Here is an 18,553-nt window from a genome sequence, read left to right as displayed (position 1 = left end):
ATTCTACCAAAAAAATAGGTTTCAGATTTTAATTTCTCTGCTTCATTTCCATGTTCTAATTTTTAAATTTAAAAAGTTTAGTTTTATTTAGATGTAATTAATGCATAATTTGATGACTTTTGACACATGTATGTACTCATGAAGCCATCACCACATTCAAGATGAATATATACGTCATCCCCAAAATCCTCCTTATAACTCTGTAATTCCTCCCTCCCCTCCCCCACTTTCCCGGCAAACACTGATTTTCCTTTCTGTCATTACAGGTTAGTTTGTATTTTCTTGAATGTTATATAAGTAGAATCATATAATACGTCTCCTCTTTTCTCTGGCTTCCTTCCCCCAGGTTAATAAATTGGAGATTTATCCATATTGTTGGATGGACTATCAATACTTTGTCCCTTTTTATTATGGAATACTAAAATTTTGATTTGATTTTGATACGTCACAATTTGTTTTCCATTTACCTGTTGCTGTGTTGGGTTGTTAACAGTTTTTGGCTATTGCAAATCGGCTACAAACATTTGCATGGATTTTTTCATGTGGACATGTGCTTTCCTTTTTCCTCTGAGTGCAATAGTGGAATCATATAGTAGGTATATGTTTACCTTTATAAGAAACTAGTCCTTTGTGTAACTGTTTGAGGTTTTTCCCTGTTTGTGGCTTGCATTTCATTTTTTTTAACCAATGTCTTTTGAAGTTTAGAAGTTTTTCATTTTGATGAAGCTGAGTTTATATCTTTTTCTTTTATATTTCATGCTTTTTTGGTATATTGTGGGAGGTTGACTAGTATCCCCAGCCCCAAAAATGTCCATGTCCTAATTTCCAAAATCTGTGACTATACTATCTTATGTGGCTAAAGGAACTTTTCATATGTGATTAACTTAAGGATCTTGAGATGGGGAGTTTATCCTGAATTACCCTGGTGGGCCCAGTATAATCACAGACTCCTTAAAAGAGGGAGGTAAGAAGGTCAGGGCAGAAGAAAGAGATGGGAGACTGAAGGTAAGAGGTTAGAGTGGTACACTCTGAAGATTTAGGAAAGGGCCAGGAGCTAAGGAATGAGGCAGCTTTCTAAAAGTTAGAAAAGGCAAGGAAACAGATTATCTTTTAGAGCCTTTAGAAAGAACACTGGCCTGCCAACACCTTGATTTTTTTTTTTTTTTTTTTTTTTTGCCGTACGCGAGCCTCTCACTGTCGTGGCCTCTCCCGTTGCGGAGCACAGGCTCCGGACGCGCAGGCTTAGCGGCCATGGCTCACGGGTCCAGCCGCTCCGCGGCATATGGGATCTTCCCACAATGGGGCACGAACCCGTGTTCCCTGCATCGGCAGGCGGACTCTCAACCACTGCGCCACCAGGGAAGCCCCAACACCTGGATTTTTAGCCCACTGAAACTGATTTTGGGCTTCTGACCTCAAGAACTGTAAGAGAATAAATTCATGTTGTGATATGCCAGCAGCCTTGTGGTAATGTGTTACAGCAGCCCTAGGAAGCTAGTACAGAAGTGGGCGGAGCTGCTGTAACCAATACCTGCACATATAGAAGCGACTTTGAGATTGGGTAATGAGTAGAATTTTGAGGAATATGGTAGGAAAAGCGTAGATTGCCTTGAATGTACTGTTGGTAGAAACATGGATGGTAAAGATCCTGAAGATGAGGACTCAGAAGAAAGTAAAGAAAGCCTATAGCTTCTTAAAGAAATGCCAAAATGTCATAAACAGAATTTGGTGGAAACATGAACATTAATGGTACTGCTGGTAGGGGCTCGGAAGGAAGCGCACATGTTATTGGAAACTGGAGTAAAGGGGATCCTTGTTAGATAGTAACAGAAAGCTTGCCTGACTTTTGTCCTATAGTAACCTAGCTATTTCTCTTCTGTCTTGCCTTGGTAGAGTAGCAGTCATGTTTGTATAAATTTTGCTCTTCTTTTATGTACTTGCTATAAAGTACTTCAGTTTTAATTAAAGTGACAGATTTATATTTTTATATAAATTAAATTTACATTTTAACAAAATGTCAGGATTTTTCAGAGCAAACATCTTAGTAGTAGTAGTAGTAGACTATGCTTATTCTTGAGATGTCATTATTACTGGTCTTTTTGCAGTTTCCCTTTGAATAAATGGATATGCAAAAACAACTTGCTGTAAAACCCTTAATTTCTGGATTTTCCTGATGACTTCAAGAAAACTATTTTTCAAAACATAATTTTAACTTACCATTTTGAACTAAAATGGCTATTATAAAACACATACCTTGGTTTTAATGTATATATGCTCACTGAAGATAAATATTTAGAAAGTAGAAATGTATTGTTTGGTAAAATAATTTTAAATGATAGCTTTTGTTAATGGTTATTATTTATTAGTATGATACAACTTATAAATATCTGTGCATTCAGTCTTTACCCTGTTCTTGCAAATCTTTTTCTTCTGTATTCTAGGGTTTTTGTTTGTTTTGTTTTTGGAGGGAGGATATATAAAGTAGTAATCATTACTATATTTTCAACCATTGCCACGTTGAAACTCAGTGTTTAAATTTGAAACTAAAGTTAGTGCTATTTAAATGTGGAATTCCTAAATATTATAGTTCCCTCTTCTGTCTTTTCAGAGCTATTGCACCACGTTAAATGTTTCAAATTAATTTCAGCAAGTGTTTGAAAATTACCAATAGCCTTAAATTGCTGTTTGATTCTCTGGAGTTAGAAGGACTCCTGTGTCTGCCACCTCAAATCTCTAGTATTTCTGTTAAATTTGGAATTTGGAATAGTCATTATCAAAAATTATTTGTGGGAAATAGGAAAGATTGGGGTACAGGGTAAATGACATAGTGAAGAAGCATATAGACAGTTTCAGGATATAAGAAAACTAAAGTGGTTTCTGCAAGTCAGTGGCATGAAAAAGAGGGGCAGGGGAGTTGCTCTCAAATGAAAGAGATGTGAGAAACAAGAATCACATACCAAGAGTAGTTCTTTTTGGATTCTGTTTAGATCACATTATCTAAAATAGACATTCTTGAGGCAGTCTTAGAAATTTGAGTATTGACTGGTATTAGTTAATACCTTGGAAGCTTAATTTGATAAGTGTGATAATAGTGATTTTGTTATTATATAAGGCAATGGCAAAATTAAAGATATGTGTGTGGGTGGGGGAAGGGAGTGACATGATATCTGGGATTTACTTTAAAAATACCTTAAAAACAAAAACAAAAGACAAATATAGAAATATCAATAATATCTTGAATCATATTCCTAAATCTTTAAAAGTATTATTTATATTTCTAATAAGAAAAATGAGGCTTTTCCCGGCCATTTCGTTCTTCTTCTTTTTTTTCTCCTTATGATTTATCACCATCTCCTATAGTAAATATCTGTTTTGTTGTTGTGTGTCTTCTCCTGGAATATAAGTTTAATGAAGGTAAGAGGGATTTTATCTGTTTTGTGCATTGCAACTTCTTCATTACGTATCCCTGCCTAGCACATGGTTGGTGCTTAGTAAATAGTTGAATGAATGAACGAATGGGAACTAAAGCTCTTGAATACTGAGGACATGGGGTTTGGCCAAAGACAACTAAGGAGAACCCCTTTGAAAATTAACCATGTGGAACTTACAGGGGAAAACGTGGCCTAGTACATTAAAATTTAAGGTGATAAGCCGTCTATCCCGTGTTAGACTATAAAGTCATAATATATCAAATATTCAACATATTCTCAGCAATAGGAGTTGCTATAAAGTAATTGTTGTCTTACTGTAATTTCTCTAGTTGTCTTTCATATAGTCTTTATCGTTTCTTCTCCCCCCAGTCATCTGTTTATCACATCTTGAGGTGTACAGCCATCCCTTGGTGTCTGCGGGAGGTTGTTTCCAGGACCCCCCCCCCCAGACACCAAAGTTCGCAGATGCTCAAATCTCTCATGTAAATGGTGTAGTGCAGTTGGCTCTCCGTATCCGTGGGTTCCACATCTGCCTATATGGAGGGCTGACTCTTTTATTTGAAGGCTATGTATTTCTTCTTAGGGGGAAAAAAATGATTTAAAACTAGTAATTTTGTACAGATAAGATGAATTTTAGAAACTGTTCTTATGGTTTATTTTTATGTTAGAATATATGTAATCTCACATTTCTCCTTTTTCTAACAACTGCTTTGCTCTCTTTTTCACTGTATATGTGTTTACAAGCTAGATTTTAATATCTCACTTATGAACATAATTATCAGTTATCTACTACTTTTAAAAAATAGATTTTCGTTTTTAGCATTACTGTGAGACACAGCTGATAATAATTGTACTCAATAATTAAGGTGACCAAGTTGAGTATTAAAATGACATCAGTGAAAATTCAGAAACTTTTTATATTTGATATTCTAAAACGAATGTTTTTAGAATCACTGCTTTTAAAATTGCTGAAGTCATTTTTATAAACCCAAACTGTAAGCCTTGACTGAAGGAAAAATGTGAGCAAAAATTTTTAGTCAGTGTCAACTTTTTTGTGTTTCAGGACCCTATTATACTCTTAGAAATTATTTAGGACCCCAAAGACGTTTGATTTATTTGAGTTATATTTCTCAATATTTAACCTATTAGAAAGTAAAACTGAGAAGTTTAAAAAGTACTGCATTCTTTTAAATTCACTTAAAAATAACTGGTAATTACATGTTAACGCAATTAATATATTTTGGGGGAATTAGCCTTATTTTCCCCAAACAAAAAAAGTCAATAAGAAAGATGACATTGTCTTACGTTTCTACAAATGTATTTAAAGTCTGGCTTAATGAAAGATAGTTGGATTCTCTTATCTGCTTCTGCATTCAGTCTGTTAAGATATAACAAACCATGTTGTCTGAGGAAAACTTCATTGTATACTCATGAGAGATTGAGAGTGAAAAACACAACTAACATCTTAGTATTATGAAAATAATTTTGATCTCATAGACTTTATGTCAGGGTCTCAGAGACCACACCCAAGTCCATATTTTGAGAACTGCTGGAATAATTTCTCTGGGAAACTGTATGTGGCAATATCTTAAAGTCTTTAAAATGAAAGACAAGTTTTAAATATATAATAGTGTCAATTGAGTGTTTCTGTTCCATATGCTCTACTTTAGGGGAACTATTGAAGTTAGCTTGTGCTTACTTATGTATATATCAATACATTTGGGCATTGAGGAAGGATGCCCTGACCTGCAGGGCTGTGTTTGTAGATTTCACATGTTTTAGACTACCATGTAATAGAACTGGTCACCTTATTTCTTAGAGAAGTAGAAATTTATTCAATAGTAATAGATGGTTAAAATTTTTAAAGCAAGTTTTTGGTATTCAGAGTTACTTGTAATTAAGGGGCAAAGCACAACTTTAAAATGCAGTTAATTTATTAAAAAATAATCATGATGCTTAATGTCATTAGTGAGCAAATATTAGTGTTGTTTCCACCTCTTGGTGAATATAACTCTAGCCATACAAAGATAACTGTTAACTGTTTTTTTTCCCTAAATATGTTACGTTTCATTTTCTGCGAGTTTTTAAAGCTGTTTCTTTGTTGACTTGCCTTCTGCCTCCATCTGTATGCAACCTAAAAATCAATAGTACATTAAATTAGCTGACACAGAAGGAAAAATAATAAGTAAAGAAAATAGCACTTATTGCTTACATTCGATTTTAGTTATAACTAGTGTAAGATCCAGAGGGTATTGATGGGGAATGAGGGAAACGAAGCACTACACATCAAGTTATTTCACAAGTAGTAATCTATACTTTTGCATCTTTTATTTCATGGTTTTGTTTAGAAACAACATTGATGCTGAGTAGCTAGTAAAATAACTTACTTTCACTAACAGCATTTGGTGAGGATTGTTATTGATGCTTGTCTGTAATATTAGACACAATGATTTATTTAAAGGCTGTGTTAATTATAAAGCTAATAAAAACCTCATATTATTATGGGCATGCTATATATTTGTTGACAATATAAATTGCATGAGGTTTTAATGCTCAGTACATTGTCCTTACGTTCGGATGATGTACTAATTTTTTCATTACCTCTCTAAGCTTCCCAATCTCGCACATTTGCTAGGAGGAGTGCATTAGCAGCAATAAGATCTTTTTCTCCAACGTGTCTGACAAGCCTCTGAAAATGTGATGGAGCAAGCTATAGCTAGATTTTAGAAGTTCTTTTGTTAAATCATGTAAGAAACTTAAACTTACAGTACTTCACATTTTCCATGGTAATTTGCTCTTTCGATGAATAGCTGGATAGCAGCAGCACAGGAAAAGCAGAGTACTTGGCAATATCAGCTCAATTGCCTCTGCAGATGAGGATTTAAAATTCTATGCAGCAGACAGTACCTCCAGCAGGCGAGTAAAAGGTTACTGCATTATTTTGCTTGTTTGTTTCCGTAGCCTTTATCTACAAGCGGATTTTTAAAAATGCAATGTGAAGTGCATGCCTGTTTTTAGATATTCTGGAAATTGATTTAAGTTTAACATGAATATCAAAAGGGCAGCGCAAGGTGAAGGAAGAGGCAATACTGGTTCTTTTTAGATTTAAACCAAAGAAGAAATTGAACATGAGATATACACAAATAAAGAACCTTTCAATGCCACAGAAAACAGGAAGTTTTTAAAATATACATTTTAATACAAGGTATTTCTTTTTAGTTTTTAGACTATCTTCCTCAAAAACGGTGCTGTTAACAGACTGATAATCGTGGATCTGTGAATGTTCATTAAGTTACAGTTGTTTGAAGTCTGATTATTTGGGAAGACTATAAAGTATTTGTATTAATGTGACCCTCTCTTGTCCTGTGGATTATAATTACATGGTATACATACATATATATATCTTTATATATTATTGGCAAAAGATACTAGAGTATGGCTAACATAATTAATACTGTTGTTTATGTTTTCAGGGTGGTTTGTGGTTTTTGAATCTTTTTAATGAGATGCAGGTAACCAGGTAGGAGAAGATTCAGTATCAAAACAACCAGGTTTTTGGTGGCTTTTCACTTATTGTCAATACCTATCTATGTAGTCACATGCCCTTTCCTTCTCATTTTAAACTCTTCTTACATTTATGATAGCAGGGGTCTCCTTGGATTCTCTTTCTTAGTTATTCTGTCATTATCAACACCACTGGTTTTGCTATAGAATTGTATTGCTCCATATTTCTCAAGTTTAAGTACAGTATTCAGAAGGAAGTTTTTACTTTGCCTATCAACCACCGTCCTGCCCTCTTCCAGCAATACTCAAAGATTTTTACTAGCTACTGTCTAAATTTTGTTTAAAAAAATAGTTATGCCTATGTTTTTGTATTTTAGATTGAATAACAAGATTGAAAACAATCCTATAAATTAATCTGTAATAAAGAAGTAAAATCAGTTGATTATTCTTACTGTGAGAGTTTGGCTGGCTTCTTGAATCGTAGAGTCATAAAGGGTCAGCAGTTCTGATTGGTAAGTTAAAGAATCCGTCCAGTAATTTGCTCCCTGTTGTTTCTCAAAGCAATGCAGCAGCAGTTCTTTTCCAGATATTGAGCGGTTCTTGAACAGAGTGTATGGGGACAGGGAGGGGTGGGGCTCATTCCTGTTGGTTGTTGAGACAGTGTGCATTTACAGAGGGAACAGGTTGGATAGGCTGAGCCGGAGGAGTAGGCAAGCAGATCTAAACTGATGGAGGACAGAAAGAGTGGTTAGTATAATTTGGGGGTACATTATCTTGAGTTTGCTCCTTTATTCAGTACTTGGGCTTTAATATAAAACAGTTTAAAATATTAAAGCACCCTACCTTCTTTCTAAAGAGTAGCCGGGAGACTTCTGCTTTTAATATCGAGTTTTTCTTGGCAATGAGTTTGTGGCTGGTATCTTCTGTAGGGAAGCTGTTGTTTTATTCTTTTTTAACAGTGTTTCTTTCAGCCAGAGAGCTGCAGAATGAGGCAGTTAGCCAATTTTGAGTATACATGGGACATTACCAGTTCTGATTTTTTAAGTTAAATTCTCTGATTTTTTAAGTTAAATGAGCAAGTCAATGTGTGGCTGTGGCTGCAGCGTTATTTCTTCTTTAATGAAGAGGTTGAGCCGTTCGACCTGCTGCTCCGACCTGTTCCCTGGTAGCCATACATCAGACCAGTTGCAGAGATTATCCATCGAGTGTCCCAGGCAACCAAAGGTAACTACATAGATTTATTTCAAATAAAAATATACAATTAAAATGGATGCATTATAACTAAGACCAAATGATTAAAAATAAAAGATCAATTAAAGATGTTCTGAGCAGTTTTCTTGACCTTGCAGTAGCTATCCAGTATCATTTTGTCATCATCAAATTTTGTAGCAATGGAAATGCACTGCAGTAATTGATTTTGTAATAGGATCAGGTGATTTACTAGCTGCACTGACAACCACTTGCTTGCCTGCTCTGAGCTGTGGAGGACTCTAATGGATGTTGTGATTGCAGCCCCGAGTTGCTGTGAGGCTGCTGGCCACTTAAAGCAGCAGCATGTATTTTTAAAATTAGAATAGTGAGTTTCTCTTTTTTGTTTTCTTTGCTGTAAGTTATGGGTAACCTCAGTAATTTTACAGGTAATTGAATGCCCCCATGAAATTTTAGAGATTATGTGTTATTTCATCCATCAGTTCGTAAAAAGTTCATTGGTACTAGTAGTCTTGAATATAATCTCTGCTCCCTGCTCCTAGTTTAGCATCAACATGTGTATCAACATACTTTGGTGTTGAACATGAGAGCACATCTCTAAAATATAACAATTTATGTTAACTGTCCTATGTCATCTAAATGAAACAGAATATTTCTCACATTTGTAAATTTCATCAATTTCATCTAGCTATAATTATGATAATGGGATTATGGTAAATTCTTGTACTAGTGAGGAGTTGTATTAAGAGTTGTTTTATATCCTTTTTTGGTCTTTTGCTTTCTTAGTGGTCTCATAGATATAACAACATTTAGGAACTCTGAGTTGAACCAATTCTAAGGAATGTTGATGAAAACATAGTAGCTATTTTAGAGTAGTGTTTAAGGGTATAGCAATTTAAAAATTTAAAAATTGGATATTAAAAATTTAATATCCAAGATTATGAATTTTCAGTGATTATATTTTAATAATCTTTGCTTTCATCTTTCCTTTATGCATTTTAAACAAATAGTTGATTATAAATATAGAAGTATAAGACCAAAGCTTAAAACAGAATAGAACTAGTGTTATGTAAAGGACCATCAGACTCAGGTGCCCAAGATTTTGCCCACTTTGAAGTTCTGCTTAGGGCTTTGCATTAGGAAAGAAAATTATCTCCCCTCTTTACATTCCTCACCAACTCCTTTACCTCTCTAACTATCTAACATGTGAAGTGTTTTGTACACAGCCTGATACATAAAAATACTGAATTCTCTGTCCTTCCCTAATTTACATTCTTAAATCATATTTATTTTCTTGCCACAATAGAGGTGCTATTTCTTTCAACCACATCTAAAACATTTACATTAATTAATGTTAATAATTTGCTATAGAAGCAATTGGGCATAAAATTGCCATTGTATATGATAGTCAAACCTCCAAGTGAAGACAGCTTCTCTTTGTGATGTACTTAAATACTTGCCCATAGTATTTGAGGCCTTTGTGTTTCTTGAAAGATGCAAACATTTCCAATATCATTCTATACTTTATCCTAAATTCAGATACTTAAAACTTTAATTATGGAAGACTAATATAATTTAAACACTAGTATTTGAAATCTTTTATTATTCAATTGGTAACAAGTTTATTAACCCCCCGCCCACCCCCACCCCCACCCCCCAAAAAAACCCTCTATGAACACTGATAACATGAACATAAGGATGTTAATACCATACGAGATTTGGTCAAGGATGTGTTGAAATTTCATATATATTGAAATGTTAAGTGGTGGATTACCAATAAATTACTAGTAAGTTTCACTGGATTGGTGAAAGCTTTTTTGCAGTGGGGCGGGCAAATAGGAGGAAAGGAAGTGAATATCAGAAGTGTTGACTACTTTTTAAAAAGATTGGTTATAAAAGATAGGAGATACTGTGACCTGTAATTCAACACTCTGTGAAGTCCTAGCCCTAGTGGAACTGCTTTTTCTTAAGAGCTCTAGATCAAGAATTAAAAGACCTGGATTTAATCACACTCTGCCACTAATATGTTGTACTTGATGACCTTGATCAATTTGTATATGAACATTTTCAGGGTTCCTTAAGCATGCTTCTAAAATGTCCATTAAAAAGAAATGAGTTGACTCTTACCACTGTGAGGTATGGTAATACTTGACCTGGAAGCATGTTAAAGTTAGGAGGAAGGATGAAATTTCTTAAAGAACCAGGTTTTAGGTGATATTGAAATGTCTCCTTTCATTTTTCCTGTTTTGGGGCTGGAGGGCAGAGAGGCACATGTTTTTGCTTAAGAACACTTGTCTTGTTGATATCCAATATTCTCTAAATAGGATAATTATTCTAGATAATAAATAAAAGAACAAGTTTGGGATTAAATTCTGGAGCTGCCATTTTTTCCTATGCTCTCTAACAAAGATAATGTTGTTAAAGAGTTTGTTTCCCCACCTGGCATATTTTTTAGTCAGCATTTTTTTTTAAAGGCAGCCTTTATGTTGCTACTGCTTTTTCCATATAGGGCCTATCAGATAAGCTGAACACAGTCCTCTTTTTTGCCTGGGCAAAGTCATTTGTGGGTTGATTGAATTAGGTGCATTCACCATGATGATCGTGTCATAATAATTATAACAAAGATTTATTGGACCCTTAACTTGGACCAGATGCTATCCTAAGCACTTCTACATTAATTATGCCATTTATGAGATAGGTGTTCTTACTGTCATTTTTAAAAATGAGGAAACTGAGGCTCTGAGAGGTTACATAACTTACGTTAAATCACACAGCTAGGAAATAGCAGAGCCAATATTAAAACTTATACTTAAAAAAATATATATTTTTTAATTGTGGTAAAATACTGTACTTTAATATACTTTTAAAGTATTTGCACTTTCAATTAAGCAGTGACTGCAGAGATGAAGCCAAGTTTTTGTCTGAAGACATTATATGATTACTTAATTTTTGTGTCTTGAATGAGAAGAAAGTGATATATTCCCTTCTTACTCAGCTTTTTGGAATATACTTCTCATTGTTGCAATAATTATTCATTTAAAGCATTTGTACTATGTTTGCAGTAATGTTTCTCAAAGTGCGGTTCAGAGATCACTTATATCTGTATCATTCAGGATGGTAGTTGAATGCACAAATACACATCAGAACCCACTGACAGAATCACTAGAATTGGGTCCAGGGATTTTCATTTTTAAACAGTCCACTCAGGTGATTCATATGCATATCAAATTTTATATGTCCATACACATGTAGTGCATGTATGGTGTTAGGTTGAACCGTATGAAATTGCCATTTTTGTAGGCCTAGTGGTTTAATATCGACATTTTCATGGAGTTTAACCTACCATGACATCAATTTTGAAAATATGTATTAGTTGCACATTGTAGTGAGGAAGACTGGAAGCAAATACAACAAATTTATAAAGTGATTATCTCTGGATGATGAGATTATAGATAATTTAAAATATTTCTTCTTTACATGCCTAGGTTTTTCATGTCTTCTTTACATACTAGGTCTTAGATTTGACCTTTATAATAAGGCAAAACAAGTTGCCTTACTGATAACGGTTCTAATAAAAATATTAATATAGCTAAACATTTGTACCCAACATCAGTTAGTCTTCTCCTTTGATATGTAGGTCCATGAGGGCATTCAATTCTGTTTAAGATAAATTGTCCAAATTAAATATTCTGATCCAGGATGTAGCCTCCTTTAGTAGTCCTCCCTACCCCCAACCCCCCTTTTCTTAAGAAAAAGGAAACATGGGAAAGGTATTTTCATGAATTATTTATCTGTACTCACAGCTTGGCCAGATAATTTAACATTGTGGAAATCCTAGCAGTTCTTGACCATTAACCAGCCTCTGCTTGGCCTCTTCTACAAAATTTTTAGTTTTTTTTTCCTTAAGGTCATCATATATTGCTAAGGCTCTCTCTGTGAGGAAGCTTGTCCCTGATGGCTTTAAAACATTACTATGCTGGAGAATATTTTTTCTGGGCCAATGTGACTTTTACATTATTCTGACCTCATCCCTTAATGATGAATGAATGAAGTAATTCTCACTACAGAAACGTGTTTTGTAGAAAAATAGTAGCCTCTAGTTGTCCCATTGCTTTGTCATCATTCATGTATTGAACTATATTTGTGCACATTCATGTTTATATTTATATATTACCATGTAGTAAAGGAAAGGGGCTTTGGAGTTAGGCTGATTTGTCGGAATGAATCAAATTTAGGTGACTGAGTTTTGGTTGTGTGAGGATAATACTAATTATCTGGTAGGATTCTTTTGAAGATTAAGACAGAATGTACATAAAACATCTAGCACAGTGATTGGCATATAGCAGATAACAAATGTTACTTCCTTTTCTAATGCTGACATTTGAGACTGCAAAGATTAAGTGACTTGCCCAAGGTTACCCCTTGGCAAGCAAAGGGGCAGGTAGCAAAAGTCAGATTCACTGACTACTATAATTGCTATCTTAATTCCTATCCTATCCTAATTCCTGTATGTACACATATACATACATTTGGGTGCATACATGAGATTCTCCTACTGATTTAAGGTTTATTCTTCCCTTAGTTGATTAGTGTCTCACTAATTCATATTCTTTTCTATTCAGATATTGATGCTGATAATGGTAAAAGATTGGTAGGGAAGCTCTTTACTTTATGTAAGTTCCTGTTCTAATTAGACTAGTACTGCTTTGAAGTGAAGGATGCTGTACTTAAGGTTGTGTCAGCAGTTTTATTCATGCCTGTTTGCACTTTTCCAGTAGACTGTAAACTGTTTCCCTAGTTACACAATAATAGACAGGCATTGGCAAATTCATTGTTTACTTTTTTAAAAAACATGGCATCTTCCCCCAGTCAAAATAAAATATACCAGTTTACTTATTTTATACTAATGCATTATGTTGATCATACAAGTTTTCCTTTGGAGTAATTTATAAATGAATATGAAATTAATTTGGTTAATATGAAATTAACCCCTTTCTATTTGTTTCTCAGTAAAATTTCTATTCTTTAATATGGTCATTATTTTATTCTTCTATTTATAGATAAAAATACAGCAACAAAGATTATTTTCTTTTCCCAAGCTTGCTACCTTTTAGTATAAAAAAGAAGGAATATCTTCCTATATTTCTGTAACTGAGATTTGTGTACATTATCTGCAGTTATTTACCTCACAATACCATTTGCAGTAATGTTAGAGGATACGCATGCTGTAGATTTTATGGAGGATGTGTTATATGAGTTTGTAGTGGTTGTTATTATGTTCTTTTATGTTTTGAAATTTTAAGAATCAGAACTCATAGGATTTGACATTGCACCATGTCTGGCTTTCATTAAATTTTTGAACTGTTACTCATAATAAAAATTATAATTACATATCCAAATTTGCATGTAGTAAGTGATTAATTTTGAAATCATGTTAACATACAATATTAGAATCAATTGATATATTTGATCAAATCTATGAAGCTTGAGGTACACAATTATTTTAACTATTATAAAAGGAAAAATGCTGCTTATTTAAACTATGGCATGCCATCAATTTCAGAGAAGCTGAGATATGAAAAAAATGTGCCTTTTAGAATCTATGAAATATTTCAGGTGTGTATTCAGATTTTAGGGCTCTTTTTCGGTGAGGAGCAAATTTTGTGTTGCTAGTTGTTGAGGACCCTACTTAATTCTCTGTATATGTACAACTTCACCAATTCTTTTTGTTCATTTGTTCTGCCTTTAGTATTTATCTAGTGTCTTTCATGTGCAGAGCTGTGTCATGTTTCTGGCCACGTAAGATTTCTTCCTCCTTGGAACTTCTATTACATATCCAGAGCATAACAGAAAACCAAGTTATTGGTAATACAAAGTAGTACTTACTTGTATCTCCAGCTAGGTTTCAGGCTATCTTAGGGCAAGATTGTTGGTTTTTATGTGTCATGTATCTGCTTCATTTCCTATCACATACTTGGTAATTCATTGTAATTTCTTGATTAAACTTTGTTTAAAATGGTAGGAAAGAGAAGTAGCACATACACCTCAAAAGAGTGTCTGTATGATTATGTTTTAATAGTAGTTTGTATCTCTTAATCTCCTATCCCTACTACTATGTATAAAATAAATAACAATGATACATTGTATAGCATAGAGAAATGTAACCATTATTTTATAACAACTTTAAATGGAGTATAATGTATAAAAATATTGAATCACTATGTGATTCAATTATTATAACTATGTTAGTTATAATACTAACATTTTGCAGCCTCCAATAAATTAATGGATGGAGACACCGAATATCAACAGCTGCTAACATCATGAAAGGAAGGACACCAGACGCTAGGTGACTCCTAATGAAATAACTCACCACGCTGTGACAGAGGGACCAAACCAAGCCTAATAAAGCCTCTGGATCCAGCTGCCAGTTTGAATGAGGAAATACAAAGGACGGATAAATGTGTTGAACTGTATCACGTGTATGCAATTAGTCAAATCCAGACTATGAAAAACAGATCAAACAGATAAATTTTAAGAAAGGTATAGAAAATAAATCTGTAGATTGAAATAGACTTAAAAGAAACATCAACCGTTTTTTTTTTTAATGGTCAAGATTGAAAAACAGTATCTAGGGAGACATACTTCAGTGAGAGAATCATAAATAAAAGGAAGTGATTTCTGCAAGAGCAACTTAGAGGAAAGGAGTTACTTAAAGGAAGGGAAGGGGCTATGATTGAGTCAGGGCACTTGGAGGCACTTCTGGGATAGTTGGCAAACTTCTAAGTATTGAGCTGTGTGGTAGTTATAAGAATGTATATCCATGAATATAAAAAAAATCTGATTAGAAAATGGGCAGAAGATCTGAATAGACATTTTTCCAAAGAAGACATACAGATGGCTAACAGACACATAAAAAATGCTCAACATCGTTAATCACCAGAAATGCAAATCAAAACCACAATGAAATATCAGCTCTCATATGTCAGAATGGCCATCATCAAAAGTCTGTGAATAATGAAACGTTGTCAAGGACATATAGAAAAGGGAACCCTAGTACACTGTTGGTGGGAATGTAAACTGGTGCAGCCACTATGGAAATAATATGGAGGTTCCTCAAAAAACTAAAAGTGGAACTACCATATGACCCAGCAATTCCACTCCTGGGTATATATACGAAAAAAACAAAAACACTAATTCGAACAGGTACACGCACCCCAATGTTCATAGCAGCATTATTTGCAACTGCCAAGATATGGAAGCAACCTAAGTGTCTATAAACAGATGAGTGGATAAAGAAGGTGTATATACATATACACAATGGAATATTACTCAGCCATAAAAAGGAATGAAATTCTGCCATTTGCAACATCACAGATGGGCCTAGAGGGTATTATGCTTAGTGAAATAAGACAGAGAAACACAAATACTGTATGTTATCAATTATATGTGGAATCTAAAAAATAAAACAAATGAATGAATATAACAAAACAGAAACAGACTCACAGATGTAGAGAACACACTAGTGGTTACCAGGGGGAAAGAAAAGGGGAAAGATAGGTTGATTCCATATCTTAGCTATGGTGAATAATGCTGCAGTGATCATGGGAGTGCAGATATCTCTTCAGTATCCTGTTTCCATTTCCTTTGGATATATACCCAGAAGTGGTTGCTGGATCATATGGTACTTCTATTTCTAACCTTTTGAGGAACATCTATACTGTTTTCCATAGTGGCTATACAAGTTTGCATTCCCACCAGTAGTGTACAGTAGTTCTCTTTTCTCCACACACTCTCCGTGAATATTTGGTATATTTGGGTTTGGAAGGTAGTTACTCTGACCTTGTAAGTAGTACCCAAATTGAGTTAAGGTTTGAATTAGATGTCTTTAATGACTGCTAATCTCCTTTCTTCTGTGTCATATTTAACTCATGATGAGGTAACCTATTTTAAATATATATTTTTAAATTTTTATTTATTTATTTGGTTGTGCTGGGTCTTAGTTGCAGCACGTGGGCTCCTTAGTTGTGGCCTGTGAGATCTTAGTTGTGGCATGCATGTGGGATCTAGTTCCCTGACCAGGGATTGAAACTGGGCCCCCTGCATTGGGAGCGCGGAGTCTTAACCACTGCGCCCACCAGGAAAGTCCCTGAGGTAACCTATTTTAAAGTGTTTTTAAAATTGGTAACAGAAGGTTGTTTAATAGCTAATAACATATTAAGTACTCACTATGTGTCAGACACATCTTTAAACATTTTACATGTATTATCTCTCTAATCCTCACAATAATCTTGTGATATAGAGGTGCCATTTTAAATCTCCTTTTGCAGATGAGGTAACTGAGATTTAAAGGTGTTGAGTGATATATCCAAGTTTACATAGCTAGGTAGTGGTAGAACTAGAATCTGTATTGTCATCTACTACTGAACATGGGCTCTTGACCACTGGGATTTATAACCTCAATTTTTTGCAGCTGTTTCCCTATCAATTTGGCTTTGACCAAATGGATCCCCAACCCACTGTCCCTGACTCTGATTGGGAGAAAGGTGATGTTTAGGGGTCTGAGAAAGCAGAGTGGGCCCTATCTTAAGGGGCTTTTATATGAAAGAGATAGTTGTAGTCGTGTCATGTTACTGTCACCTGTGCCCATTGTTTTTCTTGGTGCTTCAAGATTTTTATTATGCCATGTTGGAAGACAGGTTGGTCTAATGGAATGAACATAAACCATGGCTCAGACATATCTGAGTTTCAAACATGTTACTAAATCTTACTAACTGTAAATCTTTGGGCAAGTGACCTTAATCCGAGGCTGTTTCCTGTTTTGTAAAATGGAAGTAATGATCTCAGGGTTGTAGATTAAATGAATGTGCTGTACCTAGCATCGTGTTGGTCCCTAGTGGACACTCTGTAAATGTTTGTTGATTACATTAATGCATTGGAAGTATCTTTACTAATTTGAATATAAAAACAGGCTTCTTAACCTATAAGATTCCCTACTAATATTTTGGTTTCTATATCCGGAGGAATCGAATTGCTGCAGTAGAAAAACAAAGGCCTATTTTATGGCTTTCAATTAATTATTATTATTATTATTCTTTTGACTTAACCTTCTACTTTTGTCTAGGGGAGAGGAGTAACTTCAGAATGAAGGAATCCTATCCAGAAACTTGGAAGTTCTAAGAAATATTCCTTCCAACAAATCTGAAAATCAGTAGTTTTGGAGAGCAGCGACCACCGTTATTGTCTTTCCAGTTATTTGAATGGCTGAGTTTAGTGGTAAAATCCTTAGGCCGTCCTCATTGTGATAAGGAATTCAAGTTGTGACCAACCCACAATGCTTCCTCTTAGTTTTAGATTGAGTGTACAACACAGCATTGTTTGTACTGAAATTGAGGATGTTTGGAAGTTTGAGAGTGTTGTACAACTACTGCCTTGTTAGGTTTGTCCAGAAATACTGTTCTATAACCTGAAAAATTTTAAAAATTTCTTGTCTGAAAAATAACAGATCATTACATAAGGGATCTAGTTTACTGATTTAATCATTATGACAGTGTTGCTTTATTTCTACATAAATAGAAAACGTCTTTGTCAGAAGATCATATTTCTTACTATTTAAAAAATAATAGCTCGTAGTCTTTACTAAAAAGAAAGAATAGTTTTGAGTGGATTATAATTGTTTCTTGCTATTAGAATTAGTATTTTACATGTTATTTTCTTAGTGGTGGTGATGGTTTTTACTTTTTTTTTTTTCTTTTTCAGTTACTGTAGACATTGGTGGGCACTGATGAAACTGGGCTAGAATGAAGTTTATTTTACCTGGTTTCTACTATAATTATATAACTTTTAGAAGTTTTTTTGTCCATATATCTTACAAAGGTCTAACTAGGGTAGATGTTTGTCTCATAATTTTTAAAAAATAATATCTTTATAGCGATTGCACTCTACTTTTTGGATGCAGGGTTTATGTCTTTGGTCAGCATTGTATCCCCAGTGCCTGGCGCATGTTAGAGTTTAAATCTTTTCTCTTTTTCAGTTCAAATACACATTTTCTGAAGGCACGTTGTGTGCAGTGCAGTCACGCACTATCTTCCCCCAATATGTCCACTCAACCTTCCTGCCAAGAATTTGAAGAGGAAGATGGAGTGGTTGTTTCTGAGAGTCTACATGTGAATAGTGATTTTCTGGCATATTCATCTAAATGAGGTCATTGTTTTGCCTCAGAGAGCAAGAAAAGAAATCTAGGCAGGAGTTACCTGAGTTCTAATTGCACACATACTGACTGACACTTCCTAGGGATCCAGGCATGGGGGGGATCAAGCAATAGCAAATGAGAATAGGATTCCTAAATTTAAAAAGCAAATAATAAGATGACATTTTTTTCCGCTTGTTGTTTTTCTATAGTTGCCAAG

General features: G+C 34.4%; 1 protein-coding gene and 1 long non-coding RNA gene across 6 annotated transcripts in view; both read left to right on the top strand.

Annotated features, from left to right (window-relative positions):
* The window catches only part of FBXW7 (F-box and WD repeat domain containing 7), a 207,780-nt gene that overhangs the window by 79,903 nt on the left and 109,324 nt on the right, over positions 1–18,553 (top strand). The gene's annotated exons all lie outside the window — the stretch shown is intronic.
* On the top strand, positions 7,344–12,809 carry LOC132519711 (uncharacterized). The gene is made up of 3 exons (XR_009540260.1): positions 7,344–7,447; positions 8,061–8,159; positions 12,767–12,809. It is a non-coding gene; the product is annotated as an uncharacterized LOC132519711 (long non-coding RNA).

The sequence above is a fragment of the Lagenorhynchus albirostris genome, chromosome 4 (genome assembly GCF_949774975.1).
Source record: "Lagenorhynchus albirostris chromosome 4, mLagAlb1.1, whole genome shotgun sequence".
NCBI classification, from domain to species: Eukaryota; Metazoa; Chordata; class Mammalia; order Artiodactyla; family Delphinidae; genus Lagenorhynchus; species Lagenorhynchus albirostris.
This window is presented reverse-complemented; position numbering and strand designations above follow the sequence as displayed.